General features: G+C 41.0%; 1 protein-coding gene across 7 annotated transcripts in view; it reads right to left on the bottom strand.

Moving 5' to 3' along the window:
* Window positions 1-5539, bottom strand: part of LOC134209699 (patj homolog) — a 33110-nt gene extending 27571 nt beyond the window's left edge. The window contains exons 1-2 of one of the 7 annotated variants that reach the window (XM_062685720.1): window positions 5400-5539; window positions 4922-5156 (exon numbers count right to left, since the gene is read on the bottom strand). The gene's annotated coding sequence lies outside the window, so the exon portion shown is untranslated. Of the gene's footprint in view, window positions 1-3026; window positions 3256-4762; window positions 4817-4921 lie in introns of those variants that run through there. The other 6 variants (XM_062685713.1, XM_062685710.1, XM_062685724.1 and 3 more) reach the window with 6 other exon arrangements.
* Between the last annotated feature and the right edge of the window lie 8155 nt (window positions 5540-13694).

The raw sequence follows: 13694 nt of genomic DNA, 5'->3' as shown, positions 1-13694 counted from the left end.
GATGATAAGGACGCATTCTACGCGCAGCTGGAACGTGAGTACGACAGCTGCCCAAGCCACGACGTCAAATTCATCATAGGAGATTTGAACGCTCAGCTTGGCCAAGAGGACCAAGAGGAGTTTAGACCGACTATTGGAAAGTTCAGCGCTCACCGGCTGACGAACGAAAACGGCCTACGACTAATTGATTTCGCCGCCTCCAAGAATATGGCCATTCGCAGCACCTACTTACAACACAGCCTCCCGTATCGGTACACCTGGAGATCACCACTGCAGACAGAATCACAAATCGACCACGTTCTGATTGATGGACGGCACTTCTCCGACATTATCGACGTCAGGACATATCGTGGCGCTAACATCGACTCTGACCACTATCTGGTGATGTTTAAACTGCGCCCAAAACTATCCGTCATCAACAATGTTCGGTACCGACGACCGCCGCGGTACGACCTAGAGCGACTGAAGCAACCTGATGTCGCCACTGCATACGCGCAGCATCTCGAGGCAGCGTTGCCGGAAGAGGGTGAGCTCGATGGGGCCCCTCTTGAGGACTGCTGGAATACAGTCAAAGCAGCCATTAACGATGCAGCGGAGAACAACGTCGGGTATATGGGTCGAAGTCGACGGAACGATTGGTTCGACGAAGAGTGCAGACAGATTCTGGAAGGGAAGGACGCAGCACGGGCGGTCGCGCTGCAGCAAGGTACCCGGCAGAACGTGGAACGTTATAGACGGAAGCGGAGACAGCAGACCCGCTTTTTTCAGGAGAAGAAACGCCGCCTGGAAGAAGCGGAGTGCGAGGAGATGGAACAGCTGTGCCGTTCTCAAGATACACGCAAGTTCTATCAGAAGCTCAACGCATCCCGCAAAGGCTTCGTGTCGCGGGCCGAAATGTGCCGGGATAAGGATGGGAGCATCTTGACGGACGAACGTGTGGTGATCGAAAGGTGGAAGCAGTACTACGAGGAACATCTGAATGGCGCTGAGAGTACAGGCAGTGAAAGTCAAGGCAGCGGAGGAGATGACTACGTCAGTTCAGCGGACGATGGAAGCCAACCAGCCCCTACATTGAGGGAAGTTAAGGATGCCATTCAACAGCTAAAGACCAATAAAGCAGCCGGTAAGGATGGTATCGGAGCTGAGCTCATCAAGATGGGCCCGGAAAATCTGGCCACTTGCCTGCACAAACTGATAGTCAGAATCTGGGAAACCGAACAGCTACCGGAGGAGTGGAAGGAAGGGGTTATATGCCCCATCTACAAGAAAGGCGACAAACTGGAGTGTGAGAACTTTCGAGCGATCACCATCCTTAATGCCGCCTACAAAGTGATATCCCAGATCATCTTCCGTCGTCTGTCACCATTAGTGAACGAGTTCGTGGGAAGTTATCAAGCCGGCTTCGTTGACGGCCGCTCGACAGCGGACCAGATCTTTACTGTACGGCAAATCCTTCAAAAATGCCGTGAATACCAGGTCCCAACGCACCATCTGTTCGTTGATTTCAAGGCGGCATACGACAGTATAGACCGCGTAGGGCTATGGAATATTATGGACGAGAACAGCTTCCCTGTGAAGCTTACCAGACTGATCAAAGCAACGGTGGATGGTGTGCAAAACTGTGTGAAGATTTCGGGCGAACACTCCAGTTCGTTCGAATCGCGCCGGGGACTAAGACAAGGTGATGGACTTTCGTGCCTGTTGTTCAACATTGCGCTAGAAGGTGTCATGCGGAGAGCCGGGTGTAACAGCCGGGGTACGATTTTCAACAGATCCAGTCAATTTATTTGCTTCGCGGATGACATGGACATTGTCGGCCGAACATTTGCAAAGGTGGCAGAACTGTACACCCGCCTGTAACGTGAAGCAACAAAAGTTGGACTGGTGGTGAATGCTTCAAAGACAAAGTACATGCTTGTGGGCGGAACCGAGCGCGACAGGGCCCGCCTGGGAAGCAGTGTTACGATAGACGGGGATACCTTCGAGGTGGTCGAGGAATTCGTCTACCTCGGATCCTTGCTAACGGCCGACAACAACGTTAGTCGAGAAATACGAAGGCGCATTATCTGTGGAAGTCGGGCCTACTACGGGCTCCAGAAGAAACTGCGGTCGAAAAAGATTCGCCACCGCACCAAATGTGTCATGTACAAGACGCTTATAAGACCGGTTGTCCTCTACGGACATGAAACATGGACAATGCTCGAGGAGGACTTGCAAGCACTCGGAGTATTCGAGAGACGGGTGCTTAGGACCATCTTTGGCGGTGTGCAAGAAGGCGGTGTGTGGCGGCGAAGAATGAACCATGAGCTCGCCCAGCTCTACGGCGAACCCAGTATCCAGAAGGTAGCTTAAGCCGGAAGGGTACGATGGGCAGGACATGTTGCAAGAATGCCGGACAGCAACCCTGCAAAGATGGTGTTCGCTTCCGATCCGGCAGGTACGAGACGGCGTGGAGCGCAGCGAGCGAGATGGGCAGACCAGGTGCAAAACGACTTGGCGAGCGTGGGGTGTATCCGAGGATGGAGAGATGCGGCCTCGAACCGTGTATTGTGGCGTCAAATTGTTGATTCAGTGTTATCTGTTTAGATGTTAACTAAATAAATGAAAAATGAAATGAGGGTTACCAAGAAAAACAATTAGCTTCATACTCCAGGGGCTACACAATGGTGCATAAGATTCTACTTTATGACAGCCAATTTCAAGGCACTTTTTCAACTATTTCACAATAATTCTTATATCAATATACTGCGCAATTATCATTAGTTAAATAGCAATACTTTGTTTTTCTAAGGAGCATTTTCAATTGTTTACGGTACATTTTTTTCGTTTCTACGGTACACTTTTCCAATGTTTACGGAGCATTTTATATATTTCAAGGTAATTTGTACAAAAATTTAAGGAAAAATGATCGGTTTTTTTAAGGAGCATTTTTCAATTGTTTAAGGATAATCATGATTGTTTAATGATGCATTTACCATTTTCCCGTATCCAGAAGGTAGCTAAAGCCGGAAGGGTACGATGGGCAGGGCATGTTGCAAGAATGCCGGACAGCAACCCTGCAAAGATGGTGTTCGCTTCCGATCCGGCAGGTACGAGACGACGTGGAGCGCAGCGAGCGAGATGGGCAGACCAGGTGCAGAAAGACTTGGCGAGCGTGGGGCGTATTCGAGGATGGAGAGATGCGGCCTCGAACCATGTATTGTGGCGTCAAATTGTTGATTCAGTGTTATCTGTTTAGATGTAGACTAAATAAAACTGAAAAAAATGAAATGAAAATATATATATTCAATTTGTCAGAATCGCAAATCTTATATGATACAGATAAATCCAGGAGTATTTGGTACTATGTTTTGACTTTCTGGATTGTTCGAGTTGTTGTGAGTATTACGCGCAATCCCGCTCGCAATTAAAATGTGTGATTTTCATAAAGTTAAGCTGCATAAATGTGCCCATGCTCACTGAAAGTCGATGTATCTCTATAGTACCAAAAATGTTCAAAGAGTTCCCGAATTGTGTGTAGTCCATTAAATTTCGAGAAAGGACGGGCTATACACCCGATTCTGTTTTTACATGGTCGTGTAAAAAAAAATCCCATGCAAAATTTTTGCAAAGTTGCTCCATTTTATATGATTTATCGAGAAATCATAAAACTTTTTTTACACGGATTTTCCAATTTTGAACTGAAAACTTTTTTACGCGGAACGCATCCCCCGTGTAAAAAAAAGAATCGGGTGTATATTTACTATGTAGGGGAAATGTTCCGATCTCCATCTCACTGTACAATAGAGTGATTCAAATTTTGACTTTTTCGCTCCCCTGTGCTTAAACGATTGTTTTTGCTATTTTAATAGTCCTCCCAAATTTTTATCTGATTTGGATGTAATTTGATTGTGCACGTGCCATTTAAAGGTTATATGAAAATTACTATGAGAATTGCCACTTATGTAAAGGATCGTTTCGTGAAGCAGCCCCGAATCTATTTGAATATATTTAACGCATCGCTATCATAGAATAGATCCTTAGGTGAAAGTCAGTTGTTGTTGCGAAGCAATCTGACTTTTGTGAGCAAAATTATAAAGAAAACAAAAATGCTCATTATTGATATTGATGTTATTCTTTTACGTGTTAAATTGAATTTCCCACAATTCAGTATTTCCCTAATAACTTTTGTTGCCAGCATCAAATCGTTTAGCAACAACGACGATATTTTCCCTTGTTAAATTTCCCATATTGCTAACGTATTTATACATTTTTAGAGCTTAATGGGCAAAGATGGGAACGGTTTTTCGCAAAAGTTGCTGTTTTCATAGTAATTTTCATACAAGCTTCAAATTGCTTGTGCTCAGTCAAATTACATCCAAATTAGCTAAAAATTTAGGACGATTATTAAAATAGCACATGCCATCGTTTAAGCATAGGGGAGCAAAAAAGTCAAAATTTGAATCACTCTACTGTACATATATCCATCTCATCGCTAAACAAAAAAATACGACACCAAATTTGTCGCTTCTTTTTGTCAACATGCGTGCCCACTGCTGAAAAAAATCACAAAAATAATAAACAAACCAAATTCCTTTCCATTGCTTTGTTTTTGATGGGATGGAAATAGGAGCTATGAGATGAAGTGGCGAACCGTTCCCCTGTATGTCCTATCCAGGCCCTGCCGGAAATTTTCAAATGTATAAGGGTATAAATAAAACAATCTTTCAGAAATTTTGTCCAAATTTACGAAAATTTGGCCAAATTTACACACAGACCTCACCTCACTTCATCGAACAGAGTCGATTTGTATATAATGGTATATGGGTCACAGGGTCTACAATAAAAAAAATGTTTATCTGGAGCGAACATATAGCCTTTACATACACTTAGTGTACAAGAAAGGTTTAACGGGATAAATGTATGAATCCAAAACACTTACCTTGCGTTTTATTAAGTCCTATTACTATGTTCCCCTATAAATACCGACTTCAATTACACCTTGCGTGATAGTGCTCCGGCAACAATATTTGTTTTTCTTCATTCCCACTTGAGCATTTTATGTCATATTTTTGCCCTCTCCACAACTTTTGCTCGACACTGTTGCTCGTAGTTACCAGTTTTTCACGCGACAGGGATCATATTCCTTCATGATTGCTACTCCCCTTCAATGATCACTTGGCACCAATCAATTAAAATTCCCATATTAATAAATATTTCTCACCAATATTCTTTATCTTTGAAGTTCGATCCAATATGAAACACTTTGAAAAATTGCCATGAGGCCCCGGTTCACTCGCGTACCGTAGAATTTTAGATGATATGAAAACAGGATCTTCTGGCCCCCACCCTCTTGCTTCCTTCCTTCCTTCCTAGTTGGCGATTTTTCTTAAACCTCACCGAATCAACTTTTTTCTTACTCTGGTATTCAATGATCCAGATCACCAATAGTCACGAGTGGGAAACGTAGTGGTTACTATCATACTCAGGAGCACCAGAAAATCGAAACAAGTTTACTTCTCGGGGTTGCGTCGCGACGCGCCCGCCACCGAACAAGGCAGAGTTATAACTGATCGACCAGCCACAGCCAGTAGGCAGTAGGTAGGCGAACCAACAGTTGCAGCAAAGGAACGACATACCTATAGCTATGCATATCATAGAATGACGATTGTTTTACTTTCTTGACCAGCTATATGCATGTGTACTTGTTGGTCAAAAGCCTGCATTTATATTACATGAATATGAAAATAAACCTATCTGAATTAAAATTAGACTGTATTTTTAAAATTATCCATAATTTTAATTATCATAAATACCTTGCTATGTTGATTTGCTGAAACCTGATAAAATTTTCTTTCCATCACAACAAATAGCCAATACCTAGTTTGTGCGATTTTGTCCCAACAACGTGGGTGTATGGGGTTGTATGGAAATGCCGAGTGGGAAAACAGAAATGGATAATATACACTGACAGAAGTGGCGCCTGCGTTCTGCGCTCAAAGCACGTGTTGATGGGGCCGCACTGATGGAAAACAATCTGCAATAGTTCCCAAGCTTTTCCTTTTTTCAATGTGTTTATTTGGTAGGCTCATGTGTGTATAGAACGTAACGTACCCGTAAATTCATGTTATGATACTTACAAATTGTATCATCTTATTAGTAACAGTTAGTGAAGCGTAGACCAAAAAAATCGTGGAACGTCTAGACTTGAACCTATCTAATTGATCTATTTTACTTCTTCTACTCTATTTTTTAACTTTTTTTTTTTTGATTTTTTTTTTTGAACTAATTTTATTTGCTAATTATCTAATACATGCATTCATCTCTTAGACTAGGTGTTCCGTGTTTTCTTAACACTATCATCCTTATTTGCTATGTTGTATTTTTATTTATTATTAATACATTTCAATTGCCTCTGGCAGTTAGAATTTTTCCTCTGGTCTATTTTTTAACTAATTTTATTTGCTAATTACCCAATACGTGCATTCATCTCTTATACTAGGTGTTCCGTGTTTTCTTAACACTATCATCCTTATTTGATATGTTACATTTTTAATTATTATTATTACATTTAAATTGCCTCTGGCAGTTAGGATATTTCCTCTGGTTGAATTAAACCATGTAGGAATACAATGTTTTCAACTTAAACTAAACTTAACCTAATTTATACTAAGGGTACAAGGAGCTAATCGTTGCAATAGAAGATTGCAACGATGTTTGTCTAAAATTGGAAATTATTTTGTTGGACATTTGTTGCAATGTCTCAATATTAGAAATTCTATGAAGTTCATTGGTACTATACCACGGAGGCAACTCCAGAATCATTTTCAAAATTTTATTTTGAATCCTGTGAAGTGCCTTCTTTCTGGTATTGCAGCAACTAGTCCATATTGGCACAGCATACAACATGGCAGGTAAGGTGGTTAAAAAACACTTTTTTAAAGTTCAATCAAAGTTAATTGCCTATTTCCGGGGATTATACCACCCGACTTGGACGTTAGTTTACTATGTTATGAAAACTCATATGTGAATATGTACGTTATGTGGAAGATATTGATTTAGAAAATGTATTGGAGGTAACCACTTTCCCTCCTTAGCCGTGCGGTATCACGCGCGGCTACACAGCAAAACCCATGCTGAGGGTGGCTGGGTTCGATTCCCGGTGCCGGTCTAGACAATTTTCGGATTGGAAATGGTCTAGACTTCCCTGGGCATAAAAGTATAATCGTGTTAGCCTCATGATATACGAATGTAGAAATGGTAACTTGGCTTAGAAACCTCGCAGCTAATATCTGTGGAAGTGCTTGACGAACACTAAGCTGCGAGGCGGCTCTGTCCCAGTGTGGGGATGTAATGCCAATAAGAAGAAGAAGAAGAACTTTCCCTTCGATGGGACTCGAACCCATGACCCTACAGTACGCTAGACCGATACTTTAACCAATTAAGCTACGAAGGACCTCCGTCGGCCTTCGCAACCTAGCAGCTACTGAACGAGCTCGAGATTCCCAAATTGGACGCATACTCGAATCACTCGCAATCCATTTCTCAAGCCAACTTTTTTAAATTTTTCGATAGGCCGCCCTTTTATTCGGTTATATTTGATGCCCTGATGCTCTGGACCAGGCTTGTAAAATGTCATCTGCATGTCATTTGACTAATTTGTTCATAACTTTCTTTAGAAACCAAATTTATTCCATAATTTTAGATGTACTCATAACGCTTGAGTAGGGCTATATTTTTGTCCAAGGGTACATTGCTCTAAATATAACATCTGAGGCTGGAGAGTGAAAACACTCCAAAATGTCACGTGTCATTTGACATAATGTCATTTGAATGACATTTTGCCTCCCACGCCTCAGATTACATATTTACAGCAATGTCTTGTTAGACAAAGTTGTAGGCACATTTAAGCGCTATAAGTTCGTCATACATCATGAATTGATAGCTACCTTCTGAAAAAAGTTTTGGGAAAATTATACAAACGAATGCAAATGACATTTTACAACACTGCTCTGGACAAAATTTCAGCCAAATCGGTCAACGTTTGGGCGGTGCTAAACTCGTTGGAAGTTTATATAGAAAAATGTATGCAGAAACATCGAAAAACAGTGATTTGCAGCACGGCACAATTTACGACGAAGAACTATGATACTCTTTCAGTTTTTGAAGATTTAAATACAGAATGTTATGCTGAAAACCTCAAGAAGATTGGAGTTTATTAAGCGAAGATATTAGCATTTTACTGGAGTGTTGTATGCGTGAATTTATTTCTTTTCAAAAGTAAAAGAAACGAAATTTGCTCAAACCCCACTTCAGATAAATGCTAGTAACTTCTCCGGGCAAACACTAATCTTTTCGCGGTTTTCAGCATGACATTTTGTATTAAATTCTTCGAAATCTGAATGAGTATCATAGTGCTTCGTCGTAAATTGTGCCGTCCAACTGCAAAGCAGTGTTGGTAAAATCACTCATAAATCTCAATCAACGAGCGTACGAACGAAATCATCTGCGATTTTAAAGGAATGCATCACGCTTGATTTTTTCATGCTAAATCACTCATTTGCCAAAAAATCATTTTGGTTTAAAAACGCATTTGAAATCAATTTGGGGGCAATTTATTGCTGGAAGAGTGTCTAATATTTTATGCGACAAACGTCAATTCACCGTTTTTAACGAAGGAGAACAAAAGAAAACATGGGCGTAGCCAGGATTTCGAGAAGGGGGGGGGGGCAACTTTTTTGGTCTTCTAAATCGTAGTTTTTTAGTAGTTTTATAAAAAACACATGAATATTACCACATGAAACCAAATCCAAACCAAATCGAAACAATAATGATTAAAACAATAATGGATTTAAAAATGCGTGATTTATTGCTCATAAGATATGTTTAAATAAAGTGAGAAAAATATTAACGAACTTAGTATTCAGAAAGAATATAAAATCGGCTATAACAATTATTATAAAAATCCTGCATTCTTCCATAAGTTTAAGAAAACTAGAACCATACATCTGAATTTCTAAACAAATTATCTCTGAAATAATATTTATTATAAAATTGGTAGAAAAATCAATATGCAATTTTTCTCCAGGAATTCCTTCGACAGTTGCTCCTGGCATTCTATCCGAAATTCTATCAGGGATTCTTTAGGAATGCCTCCAACAACCTCTTCGGCAGTGTCTTCAGGAATTCCACCATAAATTTTGCCGGGAATTGATCCGAAAATTCTACCATTATTTTCTCCAAGAACGAACTTCTTTATAAGTTCTGCAGAATTCCCTGCAATAATTCAAATAATTTCGTGCTGTTTCCCATAATTTTGAAGAACAAGAATATTCCGTGGAAATTCCGCAGAATTGCCAGTAAACATTCCTGAGAATTTCACGAAAAATCTTCGAATTTCTTGTGTGAATTGCATAAAATTTTTCGTGAATTGTTACCAGTAATTTCTTGTGAAAATTTCGAAGAATTTCTACAGGAACTCCACCGGAAATTTATACAGAAATTATACCGAAAATGAAATCAACAATGGAATTTTCGGAGGAATTCCTAGATTAATTCGCAATGAAATCTTGAAAGAATTCCGGTGGAAACTTCAAGATTTCCACTGGGAGATCTTCCAGGAGTTTCTCCGAAAATTCCTCCTGGAATTCTTCCAGGAGTTCCACCAGCATTTCCACCAAGAATTTCTCCAGGATTTCCTTCGAGAATTATTCCGGCAGTTCTATCGGCAGTTCCTCTGAAAATTCTTCCGGGAATTTCGGCAGAATTGGAATTTATTTAGGCTTCTTCAGGAATTTTTATAAATTTTCTACCAGAAGCTCCTCCGAGAATTTCTCTGCGAGCTCCTCAGGGAATTCTCCGGGAGGTCCTCTGATGATGATGATGGTCCAGCTACAAACCCCAACAAAGGATTCAGCTAGACGAGACTTGTCTATAAGATGAATTCTCTTGTTTCCGAGAATGCTTCTGGTAGTTTCCCCGGGGTTCCTTTGAAAATTCTCCCGGGAGTTTCTTCAGAAATTCTTCCAGAAAATTTCCTCGAGAATTCCTCCGGGAATTCCACCAGCAATTCATCCGGGAGTTTCTCCGGAAATTCCTCCGGGAGTTCCACCAGAAGCTATTCCAGGAAATTATTCAGGCTTTTTTCAGGAAATCATTTAGGCTCTCTTCAGAAATTAAGCTGGAAATTCCTCCCGAAGTTTTTCCGATAGTTTCTCTGGAACCTCATCCGGGAGGTCCTCTAGGAATTCTTCTAGGAGTCCCTCCTGAAATTCCTCCGGGAGTTCTTACGGGAGATCTTACGGGAGCTCCTCCGGCAGTTCCTACGGGAATTCCTCCGGGAGATCCATTAGCAGTTTCTACGAGAATCCCTCCGGGAGTTTCACCGGCAGTTTCTCCGGGTGCTTCTCTGAAAAAGAACTCCCGGAGAAACTCCCAGAGTAATTTCCGAAGGAACTCCTGGGGGATTTTTTATAGGAATTCCCGGAGAAATTATCAGATGAATTCTCGAAGGAACTGCCGGTGGAACTACAGGAAGAATTTCCAGAGGAAATCCTGGAGGAACTCTCGTAATAATTCTAGGATGAACTCCCAAGGGAACTTCCGTAAGAATTCCAGGAGGAACTCCTGGAAGAATTCTTAAAAGAACCTCCCGGAGGAATTCCCGTAAGAACTCCCAGAGAAATTCTCCGAGGAACTTCTGGAGAAATTTGTAGATAAATGCCTAAAGAAATGTTAAACGAATTCCTGGAAGAAAGTCTGATTGAATTCCCGAAGGAATTACTGGTGGAACTTCAGAGGAACATCCGGTGGAATACCCTAGAGGAAAAGAAAAAATATGTATAGAGGAACTTCCGAAATACCATTTCCCGTGAAATTCCTGCCAAATATCCTCCATGACTTTCCTGTGAAGTTCCTGGAGGTATTACCGGAGAATTTGTTGGTAAAACTTCTGGAAGAACTCCCACAAGCACTTCCGGAGGAAAATAATTCTTAGAGAAGTTCTTAAAGGAATTTCCGAAAAAATATCTGAAGGAATTCCCAGAAAAATACCAGGAGGAATTAATGCAGAAATTCCTAGATGAAATCCTGAAAGTGTTCCCAGATGAATTGCTGGAAAAAATCCCTGCGGATTGTTCCGAAGAAATTTCTGGAAGAACTCTTGGCAGATATCCGAGTAAATTCCGAGTAAAGTCCGCAAGGAATTCTAGTACACTTCCGCGGAAAATCTCCCGGAGAAATTACTTAAGGAATTCCTGGAGAAGTACCTGAAAAAACTCCCGAAAAAATACCTGTAAGAATTTCTGGGGAAATACTTGGACGAATTCCAGGAGAAATTCATGAATATATTTGAAGGATATTGAATGATATTAAGGAATTGCGAAAAGAATTCCAGATTGGAATGCTAGATGATTTCGCTATTGAATGTTTGGAGGTATTCCCGGAAAATTTCCTGGAAGTAATCCAGGAGGAATTAAAGGAAGAGTTCCGAGAGGAATGCCCGGAGAAGTTCCTTGAAGAATTTCCAAAGGAATTTCTTATACATTTACAAGTGAAATTTTGGAGCTAAATCGGAGGATTTCCGTCATAAATTTTTGAAGAAACTTCTGGTAGAATTTTGGGAAGAAATTCCATATGTATTCTTGACGGAACTCTCGAATGCATGCCTGAAGGAAATGTCGGATTCTTCCTGAAGAGAGAATAGCCGAAGAAATATCTAGAAGTAAATCTTGGAGAGAAGAAAAGAAATGTTCAAGGAATTTCCTCGTGAATTTCCTAAAAAAAATTTAGTGGGGGGCTTCTAGATAAGAAGGAATTACAATTACATAAGAAGGATTTCCGAACGATTTTCAGAGGAATTTGTGGATAACTTTCCGGAGGAATTCAGAAGTTCCCAGAGGAGCTTCTAGAAGGATTTCAAGGAGAACTTTTGAGCCCGAAATGTTTCGAGTTGTTTTGAACTTTCATAAATCATGGATCCTGGATGCCCTAATAAGTTTTGGGAATCTTTTGAATTTCAACCACCTATTTCTGTATATGATTAAATCGAAAAGTGCACATATTTGAGGGAATTCATTTCAGTACCCGTTCAATCTTTCCACAATTTAGGGGAGGCAACGCCCCCCCCCCCTGCCCCCCTCTGGCTACGCCCTTGAAAGAACACCTACGATGATTCAAATGGATGATTCAACTCATCCATGAGTTTTTAGGTGCTGAGTTGGGTGCGTTTCAACCCCTTCTTGATTTGAATCATCCATGAGTTTTGAGATTTTGAGTTTTTACCAACACTGCTGCAAAACACTGTTTTTCGATGTTTCTGCATATATTTTGCCATATTAACTTCCAACGAGTTTAGCACCGCCCAAACGTTGACCGATTTGGCTGAAATTTTGTCCAGAGCATCAGGGCATCAAATAGAACACAATAAAAGGGCGGCCCATAAAAAAAGTGAAAAAAAAATTCTATACTAATTTGAGCCACCCTAATGGCAGGTCTAAAAATTTGTTTGTAAATCAAAAGTTTGTTCTTAAGGGAACGTCCACAAATTACGTAACGCTTAGAGGGGGGAGGGGGGGGGGGTTGAGCGAAGTGTGACGGTCCATACAAAATTTTCTGATGTTTCATACAAAAAGTGTGACATAGGGGGGAGGGGGGGTCGAAAATGCCTAATTTGTGCGTTACGTAATTAATGGATCTTCCCTAAGACAAAGTTTTGATTTTCTGTTTATAAGTGAATATAGACTCTTAATATATTTGTTACATTTGGCTTGAAGGCCTTCAATGTGATTTTTAAAAGTTAATTTTTGGTCCAGCAGAATATTAAATATTTGGCTTCGCTAGACCAATTAATTGGAACCCCATTCATAGTGACAATATGTCTGCTAGAAGGTTTCAAATAAGAAGCTCTCAGCTTAGGTGGGAAAATTGTAAGCTGAGTTTTTGAAGCACTTTCCATTTTCGCAAGTAAGCGGAGAAAATATCCAAACTTTTTTGCAATCTGCTACAAATGACACGAGGGCTTCGCCCTTTGGCTGAGAGGCCCGTGTCATCTGCAAACAAAGATTTTTGACACCCTGGTGGTAAAACAGGTAAGTCAGAAGTAAAAATGTTATACAATATGGGCCCCAGTATGCTGCCTTGGGGAACACCAGCTCTTACAGGTAATCTATCAGGCCTTGTTCAAGTGGCTGAAAAGCCTCTTTCCAAGAAGTTCGGAAGCCTATTTTCAAGAGGATCGGAAGCCTCCTTTCAAGAGGCTCAAAATCCCTTTTAAGAGGCCCAAAAGCCTCCTTTTAAGAGGCTCGGAAGCCTCCCTTTCAAGAAGCTCAAAAAACTTCTTTTCTAGAGGCTCAAAATCCTCCTTTCCTAGAGGCTCAAAAGCCTCCTTTCCTAGAGGCTCAAAAGCCTCCTTTCAAGAGGCTCGGAAGCCTCCTTTCAATATCTTTTCAAGAAGCTCGGAAGCCTCCTTTCAATATTTTTTCCAGAGGCTCGGAAGCCTCTTTTGAAGAGGCTCAGAAGCCTACTTTCAAGAGGCTCAGAAGTCTTCTTTCAAGAGGCTCAAAAACCTCCTTCCAGGCTCAGAAGCCTCCTTCCAAGAGGCTCGGAAGGCTCCTTTTAAGAGGCTCGGAAGCCTCATTTCAAAAGGCTCAATAGCATCCTTTCAAGAGGCTCAAAAGCCACCTTCTAAGAGGCTCGGAAGCCTCCTTCTAAGAGGC

The sequence above is a fragment of the Armigeres subalbatus genome, chromosome 1, assembly GCF_024139115.2.
Source record: "Armigeres subalbatus isolate Guangzhou_Male chromosome 1, GZ_Asu_2, whole genome shotgun sequence".
Lineage (NCBI taxonomy): Eukaryota > Metazoa > Arthropoda > Insecta > Diptera > Culicidae > Armigeres > Armigeres subalbatus.
This window is presented reverse-complemented; position numbering and strand designations above follow the sequence as displayed.